The 27,694-nt window shown below is 41.0% G+C and overlaps 1 long non-coding RNA gene across 1 annotated transcript in view; it reads left to right on the forward strand.

Annotated features, from left to right (window-relative positions):
* Positions 1-22,615, forward strand: part of LOC115921692 — a 29,578-nt gene extending 6,963 nt beyond the window's left edge. Inside the window, exon 2 of the long non-coding RNA XR_004063042.1 lies at positions 21,431-22,615. This is a non-coding gene — a long non-coding RNA (uncharacterized LOC115921692). The remainder of the gene's footprint in view (positions 1-21,430) is intronic.
* Positions 22,616-27,694: the final 5,079 nt, after the last annotated feature.

Genomic DNA, 27,694 nt, shown 5'->3' on the forward strand with positions numbered 1-27,694 from the left:
AGACGTAAGGCTGAAAGTGGAGAGGGCTAATGAATACTCAGGAGAAAATGTTGGATGCTCGCTCCATCATGAAGGTTCTTGGGTTGTTGTTCTCGAGGTTAGTAATTCCAAAAGCACGAACTTCCTTCAGTATGGTGTTGATAGTGATCGTCATCACGAAACTGTCCATGATTTTGATGTCCGTTGTTTCAAAGGAATCTAATATTTAATAGGAAAATGTCTTAATCTACGGTTCCACTTTCTCCGAGTAAGAAACAATTCGAAGGAGCGTTTTTGGAGACCATGGACAAACTATCATTTAAAACTAAATGCTTGGTCGGAAGTGTGGAATTGGACTAGTTTGAAACATCGCGTTTTCAAACGAATCACAGACCGTCGAAAAAAAAACTCCCCCCCCCCCCTAAAAAAAAAGTATGTCTCTGCTCGAAGTTTTAGAGACACCGTCATCCAATACATCCTCGCAGTAGACTACCAGATCAAAATTCAGATTACCTGAAAGCTGAAATGATATTGATCATCATGAATTTTTTTCAAGGACACGTTTGGTTTGCTGTGCACGTATATCAAATAATGTAGGCCCAGGTGTTTGCTTATCAGATTCATTCTGGGCATTGTAGTGAAATGTTTCCCTTTCGCTCCAACAATATTTCAGTTTTCTTGATAATCGATATGAATGATTATAATAATCGGCTGAAGAAGTTTAGTGAAACATCGAGGAAAAGAGTTGAGGAAGACACAGGAAAAAGAATACAAAGAAGAACGAAGAATGGAGAGAGATGGGCAGATTAAAGGCATTAAATATATGTTTTCGGTTAGTCATACCCCTCTAAGAGATATTTTAATTCATTCGTCGTGATTGATTTGTCTGTTTGTAATCATCAAAAGATATAAACCGACCACAATCATCTTTGGTTTGCCGCATTGTGTCTGCTTATCAATATCGCAGGAAAATGCGATAAAATGGCTTTGTCTCGCTTCTTTGCGGTTCTCTTGCAAAACATTTAGCAGTCGAACACCAAGTGATTATGCATACAATGTTTTTACTTTTTAGAAATGTATCTACCTCTATTTTGTGGACTTTGCGCTATTCCAGGATCGAATGCTTTCTTTCACTTTCGTAGTTAGTAACTATTCGCTAACCCCCCCCCCCCCCCCCCCACAATCCTCTCCCCACCACCACCATCCTACTCCCCCGCCCCACGAGGAAACGAGACTTCAACAGTCCGCGAGAAGCCGATACTGCATGGGAACGATTATGCAGATTTCAATACCCAGCTATTGAATATGGCTTTATATCTCGATAATAAAAGATATCGTCAATAAAATACGGGTCTGCCGCAGCGAGAAGGACCTATTGTCGCCAGCAGTTGGGTATTAAAACCACGGAGGGTTAAAAGACTTCCAGCGCGATAATATGCTTTTGATCGGCTATAATAAAGAGAGAAAAGAGAATATCAAATAAGTGTTAGTCAATGTTTGACCGTTACTTGCGTCACGTCCCTGCAAGTAAACATCAAAGTTTAATAGCTAGAGAGCTATTAGTGACTGATATAGCATATAATTAGCCGGGAGAACGTGTACTATGGTAGGGATCGTCTCAGAAAGGTCATGGTTTATGTTCCGCGATGTCTGGTATAGGCGTCTAGGTAATAAGTACGACCATATCAATAATATCATCGAAGATAAGATAGCATTCGTCATGCTTTTTGTGAATGTCTTTGCCGGAAAAAAAATAGTTCTAGGAACATGTGAGAGAGAAACAGAGATTCAAGGAGATGGGTCGCAGAACTGCGATAAATTTAGCAATGACGTCAACAGAGAAGTTGTCAAAAAATGTAAATGCGGACCAAAACGTAATCCCCTTTAATTTAACTTTTCTGAAACGAAACCATATTGTATTACTTCTTTAGATGATAATATCTTTGGAAGTTTATGGTCTTTCTTCTTGGAAGACGCTCGTCTTGTCGCCTCCTGTGCTGCCTTGATATTTCATAATTATGTCATGATAATTTGAAGTATGCTCACCTTTTTATTGGATCTTCGACAGTTTGTCGGATTCTGCGCACGAGGCGTCATGCCGTTTGCGTTATAACGTGCGCTATTACATCCAGCTTGACAAGGCCCCCTTCTTATAAAGAGTTGCGATTGACTCAAATCAATCGCAAGTCCTCCAATCAATCGCAAGTTTGCAGTCTCACATCTCTTATATAGTACGTACAATAAATTGTACATATTTTCGATCGCTATCAATTAATATCAAGTGTTAATCCGGGACCCAGGTATGCTCAATTTTTGTATGTGGACAATGTCACATGGTGCGTCAAAGACCGCATCAGCTAGTGACGCAGACTTACGTCAGACAATTGACGTCTTGTGTGCAGCGGGTTTCGCATATTGAAACTGTGTGTTTGAGATTAGGGGCAACAGATTCATTTTATATTGCATTATTTTATTGGCTCTATGGGAATTCATTTCCTTTTCATATCTTATAATATTAATTATCATGATAACAATAACTGTAACTTTATTGTATAGCGCTTCATACTTATGTTTCTAAGCGCTGTACTCTTATTATGGCACAAGACAGCGTGGATTGTCTTTTCATACTCGGTAAATAACTTTTCATGGACGAGGTCGTACCGTGAGCACGAGACTCGAATATTTATGACTGACGCGTGACTTGACTGTGATTGTCAAGTATGGTCATTCCAGTCGTGTAGCATTCTGTTTTGAAGCTCCTTGGACTACTCATGTTTTTCGGCTTATCCCTTCGTTACATCTCCACAACCCCACACCCCCCCCTCTCTCCCCCCCCCCCCCTTCACCCTTCACTACTCTGCTCGATTCGTTTCATCTGGCTAACGGGTTGCACGACACATCCCCAGCGAACATTGCTCCGCGGTTAATATTCTACATTAGTCAAATACCCCAACCAAAACAACCTTGGACTTACACGATAGTTCATAAGTTTAAAGGGTTACAATAATTATGAACCTATAACCCAATTGTAATCCTAATCCTAATCCAATTCATTAATTTGACGAAATTATAAACCCGACGCAAAATAATGTCGCCGGGGCGTACCAACATGGCGGTGTAAGCACTAAAGCAGGGACACACTGCGAAATAGATAAATAATGTGGAGCGAGAAGAGAGTCACGTGAGAGAAGGAGAGACATACACAAAGAAAGAGGTGTACGAGAGAGAGAAAGAAGATTGAGATTCTTTGCATGACTAGTGATGGATAGTTCGGTCTTGCCTCTGATGTCATCAACCCATGCGTAACGCGGCTACGTCGGTCGGCTGGTTGACTAAAGCCCTGCCGGCCTGTCGAGGCACCCATCCCGAAATTGCGTCCTTCTCGATAGCGATGTAGCGTAGAAGGACGTGAATTATGTAGCGGCCCGCGCACCAGGGCCGATGATGAACCGCGACTTGGTTAGCCTCCCTACAAGAACCACAGAGATACTACTGAATACTGGAACTATGTAGTTGAAGTATAGCGACGGGTGTGAAGGACTAGGCGTACACCCCTCCTGACGAATGCCCCCTTCCGACAAAACAAAATTATGTACGAGGGATACAAAAAAAAATGGGAAAGAGAAAAAAATGAATGCAGCGATAAAAGAAGACCCTTTTCCACTTTATCCGTCACTTGATGACCTTGTTTGCTCACATTTTCATCCACAAGACCGATTACGTTCGCTCTTCTCCCTCTCCTTCTTCCCTCCATCTCCCTTTGCCGTACTTATCTCTCGATATCATAGAGTTCAGTATCATCTCCCATCTTCGTCTTTCGGATGATGAACGACTTGATGCTCTTTCATCCGCAAGACGCAAATTTGCATCATTCTTGTCGTGCGTAATCTTGGATATCGGCCTGTCGGATACAAATAATCTCGCTCCTCAATATGCCTTAAAGATGAAGTTGAGTTCTGGTCATGCGATTACATTGTGAAAGAAACGGTGTGGAATCGACAAGAAAAGGTTGATCATCTAGCATATAAGAATTTGTGTGTATTACAAGGTTCGGGAATCATTAAAATGATTTGGCAAAGTCTTGGTAAAGTTACAAACGCTGTACACCGAAAGATGTATATGGGACTACACGAACACGTGGCGTAAAAATCCTACCCCCCGAGTTTTACGATGTTATTGACATATTTGGAATATGAAGGCATTTGAAGAGCCATGCTTTTCAGGAACATGTCTTATCTGATGTTCTTCCACACTTGCATAATAAGAATGATAACGCTCACAAATTATTTTTCACCTCTTCCCAGAACTCAACCTTCTCTTTAAAGTGTTCTGCATACATGGACATGCATTTTCTATCTTTTTTACGTTATGTGGTTACAGGTTTGGGGTGGTTCTTCTTCTTAGGTGTATTTTCGATGTCACTACGTCACGAGCGCGTTCGCGTAGTTGTGCACAGCTAGTAACTGACAGCTAGATATGATAATTCGTACACGGCTCTATGCCTGTCAGTAAGATATAAAGGAGATAGAGGGAGGCGCGAAGAGAGGAAGAGAGGATTTGATAGAGAGAGAGAGTGAGAGAAGATAGGATAAAAGCTAGAGAGACGGGTAAAGGAAGCTCAGAGACGAAGACTCACATTAAAGATAAACTTGAGTTCTGGTAAAAAAAGAAAATGAATTCTCACAGAATCTAACGAAACTTACACTGAATGTCAAAATTACAATTAAATGTCATGTGCCAAACAATTTTGGAAGAAAATGTATACTGGCCGAGTAATGAGCATAGAAAGATAAGGAAATCAGGGTAGTACTAGCCCCGACACCATGTGTGTTGTCCCATATACATCTTTCTGTGTAAGTGATTGTTACTTTACCAAGACTCTGCCAAATTTATTATGATTTTGATGACTCCAGAACCTTGCATTACACACCATTACTTATATGCTATATGATCAACTTTTCTGATCCATTCCACACCTTTTCTTTCACAATGCAATCGCATTACCAGAACTCAAGTTTATCTTTAAATTAGGGCAAAACAGGAAAACCTGGAGGAAACGATTTTGCCAAACGAAAAAAAGTAGTGGTACGTAATTGTGATAATAAAGAAAAGGATCAAATTCGACTGGATATTGGGGTCAAATTAGGGTATACGGCTATACGCAAGTAAATTTGCAATCGTGTGAGAGCGTGAACTTATACGGGGATACGAAACGATAATAACCAGGCATTGTGTTGGTGAGCCGATTCGAATTTTGAGAGACGGTGATCAATCGGAGAGAAATCGAATAAATAGAGGAAGAAGGGAAGTAATTACGAAGGGGAGAGAGAGTTTTACATAAAGCTCGACACAGAGACATTGCAGTAATTTATACAAAACATTAATGTTATGCTTGATAATGCCCGGAGACGGGCAAAATGAACCACCATCATCATCCTCAGCGTGATCACGTGGTATGAGTTCCGAATGACGTGGTAGCGAGGACAATGACCGTTCATCAACTGCAGCGGAACGGTTTGCTATTTCGAGGACAAACTTGAAAGAAACTTTCCCAAAATGGATTTAAACGATTCCGGTCATTAACGTAACTGCGTATAATGAAGAGCTCAGAATGCGAGTCTAAAATGGAGTGCCACATTTTGATTCCGTCCGGAACTTTTGCTACACCGGAATATTCCCATCACTTGATACATCTAACCAGGCTTCGTTTTAGGGAACAGCAAGAACAAGCCAATTCGAATTTAGAAAGCAAATAGAGAGCAAGAAAATTTGCAAAAAATATTTGGGTGCTTTCGAAGTTCTAGATAATCACCGCAATTTTTAAACTGCCAAAAAGAGACGTACATGTAGAAAAAACATCATTGTAACTTCAGGGGGATTTATGCACAATTCGACTCCTCTAATTTTCGCTTGATGCATGCTACCAGGGAGTTGATTTGACTACCTTTTAATGCACCTTGCATGCGAGGAGTGCGTCAACCGACTTGATCAAATTCCTCTTGAATAATTCGTGCAGAATTTGAACACGCCTTGCGACGTTCAACGATACTTCTCTGCGCATGTCCTCTTTTAATTCTGTCTCGCATTTCTCCTTGAGTAAGTTCTCTCCTCTCTCTGTCGCCTCTTTTTTTTTTTTTATCTCCTTTTTCATTTGGATATCTTGAAGCTTGAAGACGAGAAAGACAAGAAAGTGACGTGCGGATGCGAGGAAACTAATCGTGCGTTATCTTGCAAATTCTGCTAATCATTCGAAGGGAGATTTAAAGCAAGAAGGTTTGGAAGAGTGACGCCTGTAATCAACGCATCGAGGTTTGAGGGCGTATGCAGCTTGGGGTATCGCAAGGTCGTTTTGTTATGAACGGTATAGGTCTCAATTTGTATTGCAATTTTGTTGAACATTCATGTCCATGTTACTAAAAGAAATTAGGTAGTTCTATATATTGTAAATGAATCTCTATGTTGTAATACGCCCCCAACCAATGTGCATACATGACTTCAGGGGAAATTCAATCAGTTCACGTAACTTTAAAACGCAGTCAAAACAATCTTGCACAAATAGAGGGGAAACAGGCAACCCGTGCGTGGTTGCCAAACATTGAACGCTCGGATTTTCTAGTATATCCCTGCTCAGATTTATTGAGATAGTAGAGGAAATAAGAACGCAGGTATATCAACAAAACGGAGTGAGAGAGATAGAAAGGGAGATGGGCAAAAACGAAACTAAACAAAAATTTCGTACTGTAGTCTGCGCACGCACTCTGCCGCTAATAATAATCAGGCGGATGTGTGATCGGTTTTTAAGCCGCCCGGCCCGGCTCACTCTCTTTGGTTTGACGCCCTGACACCTGAACGCTCAAAGGTAGACTCGTATCGAGTTATGAGTAGGGAGGGAGAGGTGTGCCGCAGAATTATTGGGGGGGGGGGGGGGGGGGTGTGGGGGTGTCAGAAATTGCGTGGAAATGGTTTCACAACTTTTGTCGTGGATTGTTTAGTCTGTCTTACTCATTGAGTGTAGGAAAGAAAAACTCAAAATGAAGAGAAATAGCGATCAGGAGCGAAACACCATTTCAAAATATTCATGAATTATTTATTCCAATTTAAAATACGAATCGGACTATTTAAAAACCGTCTTCTTGTAATTTTCAGGATGACCTTAATCCTGTGCCTGTGCTTTATTTATGGGTCAAACTTATCTATTTGTGTAAACTCTGGACATCGATAAGCTAGAAAAGAGAAAACTGAGGGGAGGAAAAAGGATAGACGAAATGGGATTATGTCTGCCCTTTGCGGGTCGATACAGTCAGCGTGGTTCGTCAAGGAGTAGCGCACGATGGGGGAGCGATAGAGCGTACGTGCCCGACAGACCCCGGGGACATAATTACTAACACGCTACGCTAGGTTCCGATGCTCCAGCTTTGCTTGGACGCACGCACGGGGCTCAACCCCGCGGCAGCCCAAAGGCCCTGGCGATGTATAATCAACTGCCGTCTACCTCAGTCGTGCACGACACTCAGGGGCCGTCTAGAAAAAGCCGTAACCTTTTTCACCTCCTTTCTTCTTCCATATTAGTAACAAAGTTTCTTGCAAAAACACAGGCACTCCAAAGAGACGGTTTGTATTTCGAGTCGTTTTGTTAAAACGCAAAGTTGCGGTCTGGTTACCTGAAATGTCTGCTTTCTTGATGTGCTTTCCCCAGTTTGTAAAAAAAAATATATATATGCTCATAATAATTATAGTTGTTGTAACAAAATCTGCACGTTCAATATTTATTTCAGTTAATGATGTAGGTTAGAAGCTTGGGTGAAGTTTCTATAATCTGTAATCTTTGTTATTCATTAATGAATATATAAGAGTATATAAATGTATGTAAATAAAGAAAGAGAGAGATGAAAACTATTAGGTGAAGGCGAGGATGAAGATTCCACGTGCGATCGGTATGCGTAATTTCAGTTGCACACGAGGCGTCATCACACTGGTGACGTAGTTACTGCGTCAGTTACTGTTGCGGCCATTGAGTGTAAACTCGTACTTGCGGTGATTGCACAGTGAAGTCTGCGTTCAATAACTGACGTTTGGACTCGTATCCTTCGCAAACTCGATAATTGGCGCAAGTACTAACGCAATTTAAATAATATCTCGTATAATATACGAGTGGCATGAACCAACATACAGCTGTATGTGTACACGAATTTAACAAATCCGTTATTGGAAAGGTGTTCTAAACCCTTTGGCCAGGTTTCTTGTTTTAAAAAAATACAACTGATTTCGTTTAAGGGTCCATGGTTTGGGGATAACGTACTTTTGGCGTTAGTAGCCAAGTTGGATTCAGGATGAGCAATTCCGTTTCTTTGTTTACTTAGAACCTCGACTTTCCTGTCATGTATTTATATATTTTTTCAACACAGTAGTTCGTTTTCAATCCTCGTGCTTTCGCAGTACATAATTTTTTTTTATGCCAGATTAAAATATTCCCTTTTACTGATCACAAATGCGTGTAGAATGGGAACTGTATGATTGGGGTCACGTTTGTGCGTCCAAGCTTAAAAAGGGGAATGGCAATTGACGCCCTTTAAAAAATTACTTTTTTCTTTATTGCTTGCTAATGACGCAGAGAGCGATCATCTGTAATCCACCCTGGGTAAACAGAATTTTATATCTTTCATTTTATTGAGACTCTACTTCTCATTTGGAAGAACGCTCTCTCTATTTCTGTTTTATCCTTTCTGTTTAGCAGTAAGACGACTTCTCTGCTGAAGTGGTATCATTAATAGTTTCAGTAAATTCTGTACAAAATTTGCGATAGCTTATACAACTCGTCTCCCTCACTCAAGCCACGTAGGTCGCTAAGCTCTCCGGATGAAATTACAACCCCCGCGTCGTTAATTCTGTTGGAAACGTGGATATAATATAGCTATTAATATCGTTGATACGGTAGCGTGTAATGGCAGTATGGAAATGGTTCAGATTTTTGTTGGTGACCCGTGGCGTAATTAGAAACGTTTTCAACCGCTCGCGTAATTCCCCCCCCCCCCCCCCCCACTGTCTCACTCACATACTTTCACCCACCCTTATAGTGGCCCTCCCCCTCTCAACCTCCCGGTAATAATAAGTAAAAATGGCTAGTCACGTGACCCCCTGTCTTCAGTATTTTAATTGCCAATTACTATGGTGGTATGCATTTGTCAATGAAGGGCAAAACTATGCATGGTAATTATGAAGGACGAAAGGTGCGGGGGCAGAGGAATGGATGCCAGAGTATAGGCCTATGTGGGGTCAGTTGGTTTGTCGTAATCGTAAGCCTTTTAATGTGGAGCAAATGTGTGTGTGTGGGGGGGGGGGGGGGGCAGTGCGAACAAGGAAACTGCGAAGAATAATAATGTGAAATGCAACTGTGTTTTGTTTTATCAATTTTATTTTTTTTACCCATTTGATGTGAAAAAGAACTGTCATAACTGCCTTCAAGCTTTCTTAAAACTTCCACTTTGTCATGACTTCTTGAGCAAACATGGATCATACCATCACAATTTGATATCGTTATACCTCTTTTTACAAGTTCCCTCGAAATATCCAGAATATTGGAACAAAACGCCCCTCTTTCCCCATGTTACACAGTCTCTTTATTCCATTACACCCCCTTAATTTTGACAACCCTCTCCACGCCCCTCCATATAGTAACTTCCAAGTGTAAGTTCCCTTGAAATATCCTGAAATTTGGAACATCACGCCGCTCTTTCCCCATCTTACACAGCCTCTTTATTCCATCCATTACACCCCCTTAATTTGTTAAACCTCTCTATTCCCCTCCTTATATTACACTTCCAAGTGGAATAGCAGAGTATACAGCGGCTACAGGATGAGAGGAAGCGAAAGATCGGAAGAGAGGGGCGTAGCTTGTCTGGTGTTTGGACCAGGCTATTTTGCTCCTTCCTTCCAGTCGGTTTCAGTCATGTATACTCTCACGTATACATTCTCCTGTAATCAAATCATCCCTTTTCCTTTAGTAATCTTTTTTCCTCTTCAAGAAGGGGGGGGGGGGTGTAGGTAAACAGGGTTATGAATAGAAGAGGGGTATTCCCATCGTTTTTTTTTTGTTTTTTTTTACACTTTGCGTTGATTTGTTATATTAAAATTCCCAGTTACAGTCAGTTTCAGAAGTGTAGTCTCATGTATATTCTCTTGTAATCAAATCATCCCTTTTCCTTTAGTAATCTTTTTCCTTGCCAACAAGGGGGGGGGGGGTGGGTGTTAGTAAACAGGGTTATGAATAGAAAAGTGGTATTTCCATCGTGGTGTTTTTTTTTTAATTTGTGTATTATTCTTTTTTTTTTACACTGCGTCTATTAGTTATAAAAAAGAATTCATTCGTTTGCGTGATTTCAATTGATCGTTATATTTGTTATATTCTAGTATTCTACCCTCTCCAACTACGGACGGGGGCGTATTGCCGACAGGGTTGTGAATATATAGAAGAGGTTGTTCCGGTTGTTTGTTTTATTTTTAGGAGTACGTGTTCGTTGATTGCTTGAAAAGGGGCAGTGGGGGGGGGGAAGAATTTCGTGAATTTTCATGCTTTAGAAGTCAAGAACACATAATATGACGGCGACACATCAAATATTTAATACTGGAAAATAACTAGTCCATCAACATGTTCAACCGTCACTTATAAATACGAACGTTACACAGAACTCGAATGTAATACTCCATGAGCGTGCTAAACGTTATATCCTTCCTCGGTCGTCAGAAAGCTGTACTTTCAGTTTCTGATACAATTAATATCCGCAATGATGTGACATCCATTCTCTTTTATCTCTCTCTCTCTCTCCCTTTGTTTTGAATTGATGTTCTAGGAAACATGTAATATTTCATTCTCTTCTGATTATTGCTCATAATTTATTTTAATCGTATGAAGATACGTTTTTATTTTTTTCAAAATATTATATCACACATGAACATGTATCCAAAAATAGTCTTGTTAAGAGAAAACTATAAATTTTCGTCGTATTCTGATTTGGAAGAGGAGTGCATAAGTTGCAAAGTGAAATATATATCACATAAAAGTTCTTCACAAAAGTTCTTCAACAGCATTTTCATTGTTGTTCGTGTGTGCATCGTATCATTCATTATAAGCTCGGCCCAACGTATTTTGTATTTCTTTTAGATCAGGGTTTTAAATTCCAATTTCCCGTGACAACATTTCAATGCTTACTCAGTCAGGGTTCAAACAGTTCGATGGAGTATATCAACCTTTGCTTCTAAACTACGTTCGAATTCTCTTCCGATAAAAAAAAAAGAAGACCATAGTCCATTGCCATAGCGCCGCGATAATTTTTTTCTTTTTTGCTATCTCAAATTATGATACGTCGAAAATATTATTACGGCAGCTGAATTTGTTTATATTACAGCGGCACGAACGCTCCTCGCAGCCAATCTCCCATTTCTTTTCTGTGGCGGCAAATTAATCGAAACCGCATTCGCGCCTGTTCTCTCTCTCTCTCTCTCTCTCTCTTATTCTCTCCCTTGCTCTATTTCTATTTCTTCTTCCTTATTTTGTCATTGCTTCGTGCTCGTTAGAGGATATTCCTCGTGTTTTAAGTAAACACCGTCTTCGGCGAAGCAAGAATCTCGTGCGTTCGTAAACGACTTGAGTACATAGAGGCCTCGCTGAGTTATCTTTACTCAGCCTGAAGACAGATAGATCGTTACTTCCATCGCAGAGAGTTTGCTAGCGAGGAAGAGCATAAAATGGGGGGAAAGGCAGGAGAGCGACCGGAAAAACCATCGATCAAATAAATATATACGCGGCTTTAAAAAAGACGGGTGGGATTCGCGGTGACGAGATTATGAGACGGTCCCTAAATTTGCGTAAATAGGTCTGGAACCCTGTTCATTCCCGTCGAGTCGTTGACACCTAATCCTGAACCAACACTTGAGCGCTTCAGTCACGTACCGGGATACTCCATTTTCATCGCAGGGGAGTCGCCCCAAACTGCGGAATCCAGTCTGCGATGTAAACATTCACTCACGCACCGCAGATCGCTCGAGAGAATTGTGCTAGTCTCGAAGAACAGACGCCGAGTCAAGTTTCGAAAGTATTACGGTTCACTCGAAATTAAATTTGCATTCTTTCTATTTCTACCGATCTACATGACAATTAAATCATTTATCTCGATATAACGGGAAGTCCAGCTGCCAAGGGCAAAACAACTGCCTAAGCTGAGTTATTACATTTTTTTTTGCCCGTATTATTTCAATCATGTTTGACAATGTTAATGATTTCACGTTACTGCTTCTGGCACAATCTAACTTGGAATGAATTATGTATAATGACGTGCAATAATTAAAGAGGATTACAGTAATTACAGATTCAAATAATAGCCGAAGAAAATTGAAAGAAATGGTGATGCTGGGGAAAGAGATGGAGGAGGGGGTACTACCTGAATTTGATACAAGAAGAAGAAAAATGGAACATGCCGGGAGCCCTCTGAACCAGGTCTGCGTCGCCATGCTCATGACCCGATCGACCTCTCTTCTCGTTCTCTACTTGCAGTTGTCTATCTATCTCTCCCTCGATCTTTTCATCATCTCTCTTTCCTTCTTCTTCATTCTCTTGCCTATTTATCCAACATTCTTTTTGTCGGCTCTCTCCCTTTTCATTTCCTTATTTATCTATCCCTCAGCCGTGTCATCTCTTTTCTCTTCCCTTCCTTGTCCATCTATTCTTCTTTATCTTCATCGGCTCTGTTTCATTTCTTCCCTTTAGCCATTTATTCTCTCCCTCAACTATTTCATCATTTCTATTCCTCTATCCTCCCCTGCCTATTTATCCCATGTTTTTTTCGTCTGCTCTTCCTTTTCCTTTCCTTATCTATATTTTCTATCTACTTATCCCTCAGCCATGTCATCATCTCTTTTCCTCTCTGTTAATTAGTCCATTTATCTTTTCCTCTGCCTTTTCTTAGTCTTTCTTTCCTTTTCATCCCTTATCTATTTGTCTATCCCTCAAATAAGTCATCGTATTTTTTCCCTCTTCTAGACTCTGGTCCATCTATCTATCCTTCAACATTGTCGTCTTCTCATTTTCTCCTCCTACCCGTTCCCTTTCCTTCTCTCGGTATTTCTCATCGTCTCTGTTCGTCTCGCTATACCGCAAACCGTGCCGACGCCAAGGCCTGATGCAATCCGACATCAAAATCCCGCATTTTCTTGCGCCCAGAAAACTACGATGGGTCACGTTTCCAAGCTGGTCGTGATGAATTTTTTTGCCGAGTTTTCCCTCGACCGTCATTTCCCCCACTTTCGCTCACATTTCTCCTTTTGCTCCTCCATCTTTTTCTTTCCTCCATACCCTCTAATGGGCGTTTTCTCTGCCTTCTCCTGCCTCTTTTCTCTCTTCCCGTTTAGTCGTTTCCTTGGGTCGTTAATAATTCTTACGAGCGAAAATGACGCCCATTTGCATAGTCTTACGCACAAAACGTTTTCAAACGCCCAACGTGGCATTTTGAATTTGTTAAATGTGACCTTTTCAAACTCTGAAATCGCTTTTAGAGCGTCCGGGAAAAAAATCAATAGACCACAGGATCTGTCAAAGACTTTAATTTCTAGTCACAAAACAGCCCCACACATGAATGATGCTATTACCGATAGGTCGTATTCATGATACCCTACAAAAAGAAGATAAGAGCAAGGCAACAAATTTTGTTCGTTGGGGACCTCGTTTCCTCCCTTTCTCCTTTCTTTCTTCGCTATCTACCCCACGTTAAATAGTCCCCGTTTGCCTGTTATGTAGAAGAAGTATAAGTATTACCATCATTAATTGGTGCGTTATACAATAAGTGCGTTTCGTTACAAGCGCGATGCATTATTATAAAACGGCATTTAAGACTTGATTGTCGTGCCCTTTTCTCGTTCTCCCCGATTAAGGGCCTTTCATTTTCCGTACGCCTTTATACTTTTTTTCCATCGCGTTCTCGCTTTTATATATCTCTCTCTCTTTTCTGCGTCGACACTCCACGACGCTCGTGCGGGGTTTGAAAAGAATGGTCCGTGCGTGATAACCTGCGGCTAGTTATATACGACCGGAAAAAATAATAGAAAGAGAAGAAAAGAGATTAGAGTGGCTAGAGCCAAGGGAACAGTGGGAAAGGTGCAAAATGTTTTCTGCGCAAATATTTCAACGTCTCTTTCGTGAGTTTTCTCCCCCCCCCCCCCCCCCCGCCGATCCGCCGTCGATGCTTGGTGCATGTTTTGCCGCCCGATTTCCTACTCAATATTCTCGGTATGGTGGCGATTTTGCCTCCCCTCTCCTTCTCTTTCTCACTATCCCTTTAATATTTACAACCACTATGTGCCTCTGTTCTCGCAAACCGATTATTCTGTCGTAATGTTATTCTTACCCCTACCCTCCTTCTCATACATTATTCTATCGCCCCTCTCAGCATGATCTGTGCTCTCGTGGTCTGTTTTTAACGCCATATCTAATTTGCCATGCGCTTTTCATCCGTTTTCGTTTAGAAGCTTCGTGTTGCCCAGCCTTTTCCATTATTTTTCTCATTTCACCAACTCCGAGTTGCGCTGTGTCGTCGGTTTGTATTCTATTCTTATGTGTATATTTATTCGTGTTAATGAAAATGACCGACACATCATTGATGAACCAGTTTGAATTTTGTTCCTGTAATTCGATCTCGTAGTCGCAGTTCCTTCTGACTAAATAAAAGTTACAACGCACATAATATTTCTTACTTGGTTGCTGGGTGGTGGACCGTTCTCATACTTTTCTTTTAAAAAGATAGTTACTGATTCGCTGTCATAATTATATACTGGGCCAGTGCAACTAGCAACTGCAAATCGAAATGGTATGCGAATCTCGTAATTCCGACTTATCTCCCCTCGTACAAATCTGTTTGATAACAGAACGAAGCACGAGGTCTGAACTGAACCTATAATAAGTCTATGAAATAACCGATAACACCAGAAAATTATTACGTGTATTTATGGACACGCAAACGCTCTTTATCTCCGCTCCGTATCTCCCTGTACCCAAACAAAGATATTTCACAACTCTACTCGTGTTTATCTGACTCAGACGAGTCCAAATATTGTGTGTTTTTGAGAATGACAGCGACGTGAGCGCATTAGCCTATGATAAGGGAATGATAATGAAGGCGGACTTTTAGACTCCATAAATAATAAGTAGAGCGATGTCGTAGGAGAAGAAGAAGCATTCTGCATTGCCACCAAAAAAAAAGTCGACGCGATTTCGTGCCGGGGTACAAATTTCATCATCAAACGCAATTTAATTATGTGCGTGCGTTCATCAAATGTAATAATGGTCGTGGACGTGTGAATCCACGTTTTGAATTCTATTCAAAATGGGTCTTGCGTTTTGCTACAAAATTCTTTGAAACAGAACACACCAATAATGAATAAAGCATTATGCTGAACTTTCATCTCGGTTACTTAAAACTCAAATTACAATTTTCCACTATCGAGGTCCTGCATATCATCATTAGTCGCACCGCCAAACCAAATGAAGTGAAAAGGAAGTCCATTCGGGACAATGTCAAATTTTTTTCGGTCTATGTAGGTATATAATTGGTGTGACGAAGTATTATAGTTTCAAAAATTCCGACATCGTTTACATTCGCTCCTTTGTGACTTGGTAAAGTACAGTCTTGACATACGGGATTTGAGGATGTGTGAACACGCCTTACCTCTCTGCCAGAATGTCGGTGAGTCTGAGGGGGGCAAGCATGGGTGGATTGTTGACCCAGGCATTAGGAAATGCGTTGGTTACGAGCCCGTTTGTCGTCTGGCATGGACGTGATTTATCATGCAATTATTATTTGTAAGATACCCGCCCGCGACTATAGCGCCCCTTCCAAAGGAATAAGAAATACGCTAGAGTTCTGTCCAGCCATATACCCCCTATATCTCTCTCTCGTCATCTTCTCTTCCCTCCTCCCCTGGATCTTGTGAGTTTAGACCAACTGTCCAGGCGTACCCATATCAAACTATTCATTAATGGAACTATCACTCGTTCCACGTATGTTCATGTTTTTATGTAGGCCTATACATACATCGATTTATGAAGGAGATGCAGTCATTGTCTCTTTTCGATCTATACTATACTCTTATAGTTATTTCTCATTTGTCTCTTTTTTAATTTTGTCTGTAAGAAAGACGCACCTCGGCATTATCGTTAGCATCGACCGTCATTGAATGGTTGTGAAAAGTGTAAAGTAGATCCGGAACATCCCCACCCCATCCTCACACACGCACACACACACACAACCTCTGGAAGGCTTGATTATTCCAGGGAAGTGAGACTCTCACCTCCCTGAGGATTCTGAGGAGTCAACTCAAAGCATGTGCTGTCTGATGTTCGTAACAACAGCGCGTGCAGACGGTATTACGCAACAAGAGAGATTAGTTTCTTCCTCCACCATGCAGGAATCCCATGGTAACGTCGTGGGGCTCTTACAATTCTTGATCGCTCTGCGGTTTTTTTACGACAGTGTGACAGTCGGAGTGTCTATTGACCTTCCCAGCTGCCTCGATCCTGTGCCGATTCTTTACGGTAATTAAACCCGAAACTCGATTGGCCGTGGGTGATATCCATCCCAAATCCGTCATTGCATCCTTGCCCGTCCTTGCCAAGCTAGTCTGACCGTTCAGGAGCTTTGTGTTGTCCAGCGAGTGACGATGCTGATGACGACGATGATGATCGTGATGTTGATGACGATGGTCTTTTCTTCGGCTCTTAGTATGAAGGCGAAGGTAGCCTTTGACACCTTGACATTAGACGAAAGTTGACTAAATAGTTTCGTGTCCTGCATAGAACGACAGACCCGTGTATTGTGAAAGAACAACTTAGGAACCTTGGTCAACTCTGATTCGTAGTACTAGGTCCATGCTCCGATCCACAGTTTGACCTGGCGTCGATAATAGTATTCTTGGCTATCAGTATCATCACTAATGGATGCTTTCCAGGGCTAAAGATTGGTCTATTAAAGCAGGTCCTTCAGCCTTTTCACACACAGCTAAAATTCTATAAACATGATTAGTATAAACGTGTTTAAACTAATCAGAAATTTCGGTGCGATCGATAATCGTTTCGTGATTAACTACTGCTCGTAAAATGCGCAGTAGTGCCATTGCGCATTGAAGGTCATGTCATATCAATCAAAGCGCACGCTCCATCCAGTTTAAACACGTCTGAAACACGTTTAAACACGATTAACCTTTCACACACAAAATGCCAAGCTCTCTAGATACGAACTTCTGCAGCCTGCTTTTAGGGGCGTATGAATCGCGACTTCGTATCTATCCCAACATCGTATAAACGATGTTCACACAGGGAAAATTTTCTTTAAACATGTTTAAAACTGTTGAGTTAAACACGTTTATACTAATCATCTCTAGATACGATGAATTTTAGCTGTGTGTGAAAAGGCTGCTTGATTCTTAAAAAGCAACCACGACCAATACTTGTGGATTTGAGTCTATTTAGATGTCGTTTACGCCTTTTCGGCGTGTTTCTTTTGGATTTTGAAGAAAATAAAACCCTTTCGCTGTCTCTCGATATTAATGCTGTCTGGAAGACGAGACTACGCGTGGAACGGTCAAGCAAGCCGCCTGAATTTAGAGCGACCTTGGGAGTGTTTTCGGAAGGCGGTCAGTTAAGGTCACGGGTCATCCGGGGACACAATACCGTGGGGATGCTTTCATTCCGTGTTGCGCACAGCCAAGGGAAAGAAACCGGGATTCCTTACACAGAATGCCCATGGTATCGACGCTGAAAATGTCACAGACGTTCCGCGGGTATCGCTCTCAACGTCTTTTCCATTTTTAGATTCGTGGAGATGTCTATTGTACTAGAATGAATGAAAAAGAGGGAAAACCATAAGAGCGGTTTGCGTAGTAGAATTAACGCTTTAGGACGTGCTAATGAAGATAGGAAGGTCGATCAATGTGTTTTAGTGAGGAAGGCCAATACTAGAAGCAAATGGGTGAAGCGGAGAAAAATTAACTATGGATAGAGAACAAGGTTTTCACGTAATGGTTTGAACGGATTTTAGGGAACATGTTTTAGTTTTAGGAATAACAGATAACTCAGATAATTAATATCAAACCAAAACAGACCAATTCTCATTGATTTGTAATACTACCCCCCTCTCTCTCTCTCTCTCTCTCTCTTAATGTTTCCGGCTCTTTCCTTTCCTTTGATACAAATTTTAGATGTTATTTGTTGTTTATCATACATTTTCATCGCCTCAATCCTTGTGTGCTGTTATTTCATTCGTCTCCCTTGTGTCAATATCTTTCTCACCCTCGTTGAATCTATCTATCTCTCTCTCTCTCAGATTCTCTTGATTCTTTCCTGTCCATCAGTTCCTCCATTCCGATTTTATTGTAATGTCCATCTTTCTCGCCCTCGCCGAATCTCTCACTCTTTCCATTCCCCCATGTCTATCCATCCCGTCAACCCAGTCCCACATCTTTCTCGCTCTCACGTCATCTCTTTCTTGCTCTGTCTGTCTCTCTCTTTCTTTCTTTCCCCGCCCCCCCCCCCCCCACTCTCTCTCCTTCTCCATCCATCCCTCCATCCCCATTACATTTTAATGTATTCATCTCGTCTCGCTCGTCGTTCCGCACCCGGTACAGACGACGCCCGCCTGAGATGGGGTCATGACCTTGCAACAAAACGTGACGTGATGACAGCCATATCTAGCGGGATCCCGTCACCGATTAGTCAAGTAGGCTCGAGTTACGGACCCGTTAAAGAAAGAGTCGAGTTCTTTGAAAGATGAAAATATTATGATTTGTGAGATTTTTTCAGACGTTTAAATTTATGTCAGGGTGGAAAAAAATCATATGAAGAGTGTCCTCTGAAAAGGATGGCTCTTGAAAAGACGATGTTTGAAATTTGACATTAAATAGCTGAAATGTTTAGACCAGACTGTAATACCAAGTTCTTGTTGTAGTCCCACATACATGTATTTGTGTACAGTATTTATTTTTTATTCCAAAACCTCACAGTATATACTGTACATCACATTTAATGTCCTACATTATGATCCTTTGCCAATCGTTCCCATGCAGACTGTTTCTTTGACAATGCAAATCGCATGCTGCATGTTCAGAAGGCTATTTATCTTCGACTTTAATGCGCTCGGGCAGTCAATCATATCTGCCGCCCCAATATGGAGGATGATGTCATTTCGTTGCAGGGGAGGGAATTCTGCCTCTGGGATGGGCACGGCTAACTTATGACGCAACGATGAGAGCATGTTAACAACATAATGCGCGGTTTAACAAAAATTGCATCATGGTCCCGAACTGCCAACTTTATCTTCTGTAGTGGTGCCCGTTTTTTGAAAAGGAGATAAGATGTGTGATGATTATTTTATGCAGGACATTTAATTTTGGTGAATTTTTTTGCACTAAGTGGGGGTGAATTTGGAATAATCACCAACCCTTCCCTAAAATCTTTCCCTTACCGACCTCGGTCCCCACCCGATCCCCCCCCCCCCCTCTTTCTTTCTCTTCATCCCTAATTACCATTCCACAAAATTCGAATACTGACTAAACCCCTTAGCTTTGCTTTTTAGTAGATCCCCCACTTTATTTAGCTTTTTCAAAGAAATTATCGTACTTATGATTATCTTTTGTTATAACTATTACCATGTACATTATGTTCCTTTATTGTATGATTAGTTATAATTATTATGTTATTTTTGATAAAGTGGGAAAATAAACTTGAAAATTGATACTATGAGCACCCACCCCGCCCCTCTACATCCATATCGTCATTCCATCATGCACCCCTCGCCATTAGATTAAATTGCCCACGATCATGTGATCTGAGGCCAAACGAGTTGGCACCTCGACGTTCGTGAGACGTGAAGAGATCAACCCAATTTATTCCTCACAGATGAAACCATTGTGCAACGAGCCTTAATGTCGGTCACATTTAACATGATGAGGTGGTGGAATAATAGGGCGCGACTGAAATATTTAGGGGTCTTGTGTCGTTTTAGCTGGGTCATATTGAAGTATTCATTTCCATCGCATTCTACGCCCATAAATGAATTTTGTGATATCAGTATTCATATTTCATTAATAGCCAATGGGTTTCACACAAATAGAGCAATAATTGTGCAATGAGGAGTAATGTCGGTCACATTTAAACTGATGAGGTAGTGGAATAATAAGAGAGAGCGACTAAAATATGTAGGTGTCTTGTTCCTTTTAGCTTGGTTATATTGAAGTAATCATTCCCGTCACCTTGCCCCCTCCACATAAATGAATTCTGCTGCGAGTTAAATATATTAATATTCATTAATACCCAATTTTATTTGACTCAGTTGAAACCTTTTTTCAATTATCCTTAATGTCGGTCACATTTAAAATAATGAGGTGGAATATAGGGCGTGACCTAATTATTAAAGTTCTTGTGTCACGAAACCACGTTTTAATTTAGAATAGGCCAATGATTACCTATTGGTATTTATTTCCAATGTATCGCATCCCTAAAAATGAAATGAATTCGAAAGATTCATAATCATATTCATTAATACCCAATTTATTTCACACAAATGAACCATTGTGCAATGAGGCGTAATGTCGGTCATACTTTAAATGATGAGGACGGAATAATACGGCGCGACTGATAAGGGATTTTGTGTCATGAAACCTTTATTAGCATGGACTTAAAACTGGTTTGAGCTGAGAATATCGATACCGTGTTGTGTTCAAGTATTAATTTCCTTTCCATATTGTGCCCTTCGACCAATATTACCACATGAATAACAGCCAATAAACCGAAGAATATGTGATAATCCCCATGAAAACATAATTTGATATAGCACATTATAAGGTCGCATCACACTTGCTAGATCTATATCATTTCAGTACTTCACACGTCGCAGGTTAATTGTAAATGTTGATGTGAAAAAGTAAGGTTGAAATCTGATGTAGGGAGCACTGAATTTATTTTACATTTTCGTCTCGATTTTGACATGTGCGCGATTTTGATATGATTATGGTAGAAAATAGAGCAACATCTTTCCCCCGACATCCTATTGTTTCGTCATTAACTCTGAATTGTGATGAACACGCCTGCCAAAATAGGCAAGGCCTTGAATGATTCTAATCTCCCGCTCTATTTCTCATGTGCCATAAGGGCGTAGGTCAGTGAACGCGATCGCAAAGATTTTCGAAAAATAGACCTCATGCAATTTCGATATACCCTTTTTCTTCGCCTGCATTTATGATAATTATATATGTGCCAATGTTGCAATGATGTATTACGTATTCCAAACATGATCTGATTACCATTTTACAAACAGAGTGCATTGGTGGGAGAACTGACAAACTGACCGTTTCTTTTTGCCAATTCTTTTACTTAATTTTGTAACAAAATTTATTGTTATCCTCTTTTAATTTGCAGAAACAACACTAAATCTGCGTCAATTGGTATGGCCTAGTCGCGCTCGTATAGACGTACGCAGGGAGAAAGGAACATTTTGAGCCCGGCTTTTGGGGCTAACTCGTCACGGATTTTTGAACGGATTTATAGGTAAGTTCCCAATTTTACATCCTTCTTTCGAAATGCCATGGAAACCATTAAATTTTGTCCCTAAGCCAAGCTAAATTACGCCTATTTTGTTAAATGTAAAAAAAGTACTGAACTTTGAAAAGTTGGAAAGGCGTGTAGAAATTTTGTTCACAATAAGTCTTGGAGAAAGGCTAAATGCAGGGGATAGCAAGCTATGCTCGATTGGAGCAAGCGGGTCTGATTAATCATGGTTGAACGATGCAAGAAATGCTCCGATTGCGACGGAGAAACAGGGAAATTGGAGAAAAGACGTGAAGAAAACGCCCGAATGACGACGGAGGAGAGAGGGGAGAGCGAGGGACAGATGCAGATGGGGGGGGGGGGGGGGGTGAACGAGTTGAGAGAGAAGACTGAGCGATGTTTCTAACGTTCGGCGCGGCAAAGACGCGCAAGATATTGCCAAGAACCTCTAACACGTAAAATGCAGAAGAAGAAGAAGAAGAGAGAGAGAGAGAGAGAGAGAGAGAGAGAGAGAGTGATTAATGCACATTCGGGGCTTTTCTTCACGTGATTGCGAAAGAAAACTAAAGTAACTGAAACAGAAACTTTGTTCTAGGTTAGGAAGTGGGAACAGAGGCAAAACATTCGCACGTTATGAAATGAATAAAAGATCATTTGAGAAAGACAGAGAGAGAGAGAGAGAGAGAGTGAGCAAGATTGAGAAGAGATATTACAGGCGCCAGACAAGATAGATTAAGGAAAGTAGTGAACAATAGATTTGGTCATCAAAATGATCATGGTACTTTGATGAAAACAAAACAAAAAGGATGTTATGGATTGATAATGCAGGAGCCTTCCAAGTTAGAGAGAGAGAGAGAGAGAGAGAGAGAGAAGAAGAGTGGGGATGACTAGTTAGCTAGAGGGTGAGGGAGGGGGAGAGAGAAGTTGGGATGCAAGAAGAGAGAGGTGGTGTAGAGAGAAGTCGTGGGAGAGCGTTTTAGTTTTACGATGAGAGAGACTTCAGGAGAAGAAGATAGAAGGGGAAAGAGTGAGAGAGAGAGAGGGAGAGAAAGAGAAAGAAAAGAGATAAAAAGGCGCGCCAAAATCCGCACTCACATTTATTATGGTCGTCTGCCAGGAACGTGATCATGGATCATCTATCAATGAACGATCGGCAAATTGTCGTCGTCACTCATCAGGCTCAAATTGCAGGATATGGTTGCGTCCAAACGACAAAAAAGGAAAATAAAAGCTAAAACATAGGGAGGGGTGGGGCAAGGGGGCATTGCCCATGCATTTCCCGACCTACTCGAAGCCGTACGTAGTATTTTTCGGTGCCGCTTTGTCGTGTTTATGCTCGTGATGAAGTTCAAAAGCGCGTACAGCTACCGCGGAGTGCCTCTCAAATTGCATGATTTTGTGCATCTGTAAATTACGATGACTTGGAAAAGGCGTCGAAGGCAATTTGGCTACCCTCTCACTCTCTCATTGTCTTACCGTGGTCCATGATCTTACAAATCGCGCCAGCCCTTTGCCCATCGCTATTGTTGATGAAGAAAATAATCACCTCCATCACTTACAGCTCTGCTGACGGTACTACCGTCATTCCTTTGGCCCCAAAATGCCGATTTGCTCGGTCGCCTCATCTAGACATTTGGAGGGAGAAATTTGTAGTCCATATCGCCGTAATTGACTACATGGTGTGTCAGATCTCGATACATTCCTGTAGTGAAGGATTGTGATGTAGCTACAGTGGACACATGGTCACATACCCCCCCCCCCCCCCCACAAAAAAAAAAACAACACCAATAAAAACATTGGATTTAGTTAAAGAACAACAAAAAAGATGGGGAAAGGAAACGTCAACATGATTATTGTATTCTACACTATACCTACTTTATGCCACTTTTCAAGAAAATATCTCCTACTTTTCGTTCTCTTCCATTTCATGTACCTGGCAATGATATCCCCCATGATGCCATTACCTCTCCAATGGCTGGACTCAAGGGGGCAGGGGAATGGGGCACTGTTTTCACTTAATAGTCTTCTTGCGACAAAAAGAAACAAAAATAGCAGAGACCCCAGCCCGCAAAATCCCCCCCCCCCCATGTCGCCACCCTCCCCCGTGCATACACGCTCTCGCGCAATGCTTATGTGCAAAGAAGCTCGTTTTTTAAGTTGATGACTGAGCAATCACTCCCCTATCAATAGCAAAATGATTATCATAATTAGCGAAGAGATACAGAGGTCAAGTGGTATGCTTATCTTCCTTGGTAATAAGTAGGTGACATGTTATATTTATTCATCGCAAGCGTGATGGCATGACAAAATGATTATTCCATTGTCTAATGCGGTAAATATTTTTTTGTTTCTTAAAATAGTATCGTATCATTCGTAAGTTATTTCCTGCCAGAATAAATACATGTATTCCCTTTATCGCGAATAAAGGCATATACCTAGTCGAATCTATTAGTCTGTCGAAACTATCGTTCACACTTTTTCGTGGTTGACGTTACGGTCGAAAACATTATTTCAAAACGACACAAGATTGATTATCTCCTTGTAATTTTAACTATTTTTAGTAGAAATTTTGAGAGGACATTTTACATGTTGATAAAAAATGGTCGAGATTTAATGATCATATACAATGATAGGCCTTCGAGTTTCTAGGTCTTCTACTCTATGCTCATGCACTTATAAAGGAATTTATTAAGATTTTTTATGAAATTAAACCAACGAGGAATAAACCCTGAACCTAAGAGAGTCATTCAGTATTTATTTCTTCCTCTCTTTCTCCCTTGAAATGGAGATAAAGTAATAAAATATTCATGGATAACATCGCCCAACCTTGTATAATATACGTATGATTTAAGTGCTACTTTGAAAAGGGGCATTATCGTTTCGAGCTTGAGTTGTTAACCGGGGAATATTTGTATTACAGTGTGTGGTTATCGCCGAGTTGTTTTACTTTTCGCTCCGTTTCCTCAAAAGCTTTTTATCCGTGATTGATTGCTCATTATGTGCGGTTATGGCAGTTTCTATAATTGGCGGCCTGCACGCGAGCAAGAAGTCCCATGTCCAGCCAAAGGACGATGATAGTTTACTATGGTCACCGTTGTTGTTCCTTGACTGTTGATAGCGAACACTAGGGTATTTGGTATTTGAGGAGGGGGCAAGTGGGCAATTCGCCCCCTTATTAATATATTTTGGATCAAGGAAAAATGCAGCCTCCATTATATCGCAGTAGTTGTGAGTCAGGAATTGAAAAATAATTGTACGCGGAAACGCAAGACTCATTCTCAAAAGGACTTGCTTTTTCTTCCAAAGTAATTATGTCATTTAGGGGGTTCACCCTCTCCCCCTCCCCTTTCTTACTCCGGATACGCCACTGATAGTGATGGTGAGTTATTCCAGGAACGGCTTCACGTTACTGGCCGATGATCTTGATGCGAGGGAAAGCTACGCTGTCCGTCCCAGCAGCATTTCAAGTCAAGACCCAAATGGTATGAGTGAAAAGTGCAAATTGGAGGCGAGGCGTGTTGGGTTGTCTGCGTTTTCAGACCAACTTTCGATGTTATGAACTATATTTCTGTCTGAGATAAAGTGAGTGAAAGTACAGACTCATTGCACGTGGAGCGTCCAACCATGGACTTATAAGTCCATGGTCCAACTATCGAAACTTCGAAAGATTTATGATGGTTATTTCATGCGAGATAAAAAAATGATTTCGGTTTCCCAAAGGATTACACACATTTATCTAGTTTAAAAAGCCCGTCATTTTGAGGTCACGGTTCTGGCCTTATTTACTTGAGATCGTAACGTAAAATGGGTCGTAATGAGAGGCCAAGAGAGTCTAAAATATTGCGCGGGAAAGCGGGCCGCTCTTCTGATTTTGCATAATTTTTCACGCACTTGTCTGGGTCGCCGGGAGGGATCAGGATTATCGTGATGAAAGAAAGAGAGAGAGAAGGAGAAATAGGAGGAAAGAGAGAGAGAGAGAGAAAGAGATAGAGAAAGAGAATGAAAAAAATAAAGGGAAAGAAAGAGAGAAAGGGTGATAGAGATACAGAGAAGGTTAAAGAAAGGGTGGATGAAGGAAGAGATCGAATGATAAAAAGCTGAGTGAGAGAGAGAGAGAGGGAAAAAAGAGAGTGCAAGGACGAAAGATGTGGGCGGTGTAGAAGGAGAATGCTTGAAGATGGGGTGAAGGCAAATGGGTGTAAATAATTGAAAGAATTCATCTATATATTATATGAGACTCGAGCATTATGACATTTGAAAATTGATGGTGAGGTAAAACGTCACCTCTTAATCAACAGGAGCTTAAGTCTGGTTATACATGAAATATATCTACATAATAGGTTGTGTGAATGACAGGTGGAAGGAAGAAAAAATAATACTCAAAACCAGAGAGCTGAGAAAGGGGAGCATGTTAATGAAAGAAAAAAGTATTCTCTCCAAAAAATGTGAATAGTCACAAAACTCACAATATTCAATTATCTTAAATTTTTATACTGTGCCTAGCAGTATGCTTTGTACTTCGAGTAGACACTGTAAAAAAAAAAATGGTAGCGTAATTTGATTGCCATTGTTATTTTTACGTTTGACAGTTTCTTGCGCGCGAAGAACGATGGAAAGGAGAAAGGAAAAAGTAGGAGAAGGCGGTATTCCGGAAACTAAAATATAATTTGAGACGAAAATCGAAATGGTACTACAGGGCGCGAATCGATGGGTTGGAGAGGGCGAAACAAACAAACCGTTGCTGCGTCACGCATTAAGGGGGAGTTGGGGAAATGCCCGAGGCGTCTTACTGCATATTACTGTTGCTGAAGCGAAGTGTGTAAAATATTACAAAATGTTCAATTCGTCCAGTCCAGATTCGGTACTGAACATCATCCATTAATTTTGCTTTCTGAATAGACGGGACGCTCTAAATGAATCAAACTTATAATCATGAGTGTATTCTTGAACATGATCGCAACAAATATTCGAAAAAATGAATCTGAGCTCCCTAGGCAATTCCAATACCAAAGTGTGATGTCATATTGTCTATGTTGTCAAGGTTGCTTGCACCAAACAGTGGCGTGGTGATCACTCCAGCGCCAAACACAGAATTTGACATGTACGAGCCCGCTGCTTGAACGATTTCACGGTGGACCTCATGCGCAAGCTGGGTACTCTGTAGCCTAGTGCGTCCTCTTTTCAAATTTAGGAACATTACAATGACGTAATCCGAACATAATTTCTGAGGCAGTACAAAAGAGTTTTAATTTTTCGTAAGTCTGCGATGGTGATCTTCCCCTTAACTTTTTCTTCAAAATGACGCAGCATTTCATAAGTTGTTTCAAATAGCGATGTTAATTGCTCGGTTTAAATGCGCAGTCGATTCTTGTATCGAATTTGAAATATATGTTATATTGGGCCCCGAGTATTATAATTATGATCTCTTTTCACGCAAGACACCGGACTGGATTCATTTTGAGAGTTCATGACCTGAATACCGACCGGCGTCCTTCTTTTTTCCAAAAGGCTCATGCCGACCCCGCATTTTGTCCTTCTTCTTCGGCATCCTCTTTCCCATTCGCTGCCCATCCGTCACCCTACAAATGCCTTTATTACTATTTAAAATGAAGCGATCTTTTTGATGATGGCAAGCAATCAAACCATGAAAGTGCCTAGAGAGGTGTTCAATATCACCCTCCTTAGTCATCCTAGCAACCTAAGTATTCCTGGAAAATTGGTCGGAACCTTGCCTAAAAAGAGATGCGGCATCTCGTTTGGAAATAGACGGATATGGAGATGAGAGTGAAGAAAACAAGCCTCACGGTTGTTTTATTTGCATCACGCTGCAAAAAATGTCTCCGTCGCGACGGAAGGAAAAATATTCTTGGTTGATATCTTTTTTTTCTCGCTGGAATTGAGAACGGTCTGCAGAATCTCGCTTAGGACGTGAGTTCTTACAATGCGTTTTATAGAGGGAGAGATTGGGGATAATGAAAGGGGGAGCCTTATTCTTCTTCCGTATTCATGATATTCATGTTGTCTCTTTTTTCATTCGATACAATTTTAAGAGCTCCTTTTAATAACGATAATAATAATACATATGATTTATAAGGCGCCAAATCCACTTGACAGTCAAATGCTCAAGGCGCAGCT

Source organism: Strongylocentrotus purpuratus, unplaced genomic scaffold (assembly GCF_000002235.5).
Source record: "Strongylocentrotus purpuratus isolate Spur 01 unplaced genomic scaffold, Spur_5.0 spur5_scaffold_10, whole genome shotgun sequence".
Classification (NCBI taxonomy): Eukaryota; Metazoa; Echinodermata; class Echinoidea; order Camarodonta; family Strongylocentrotidae; genus Strongylocentrotus; species Strongylocentrotus purpuratus.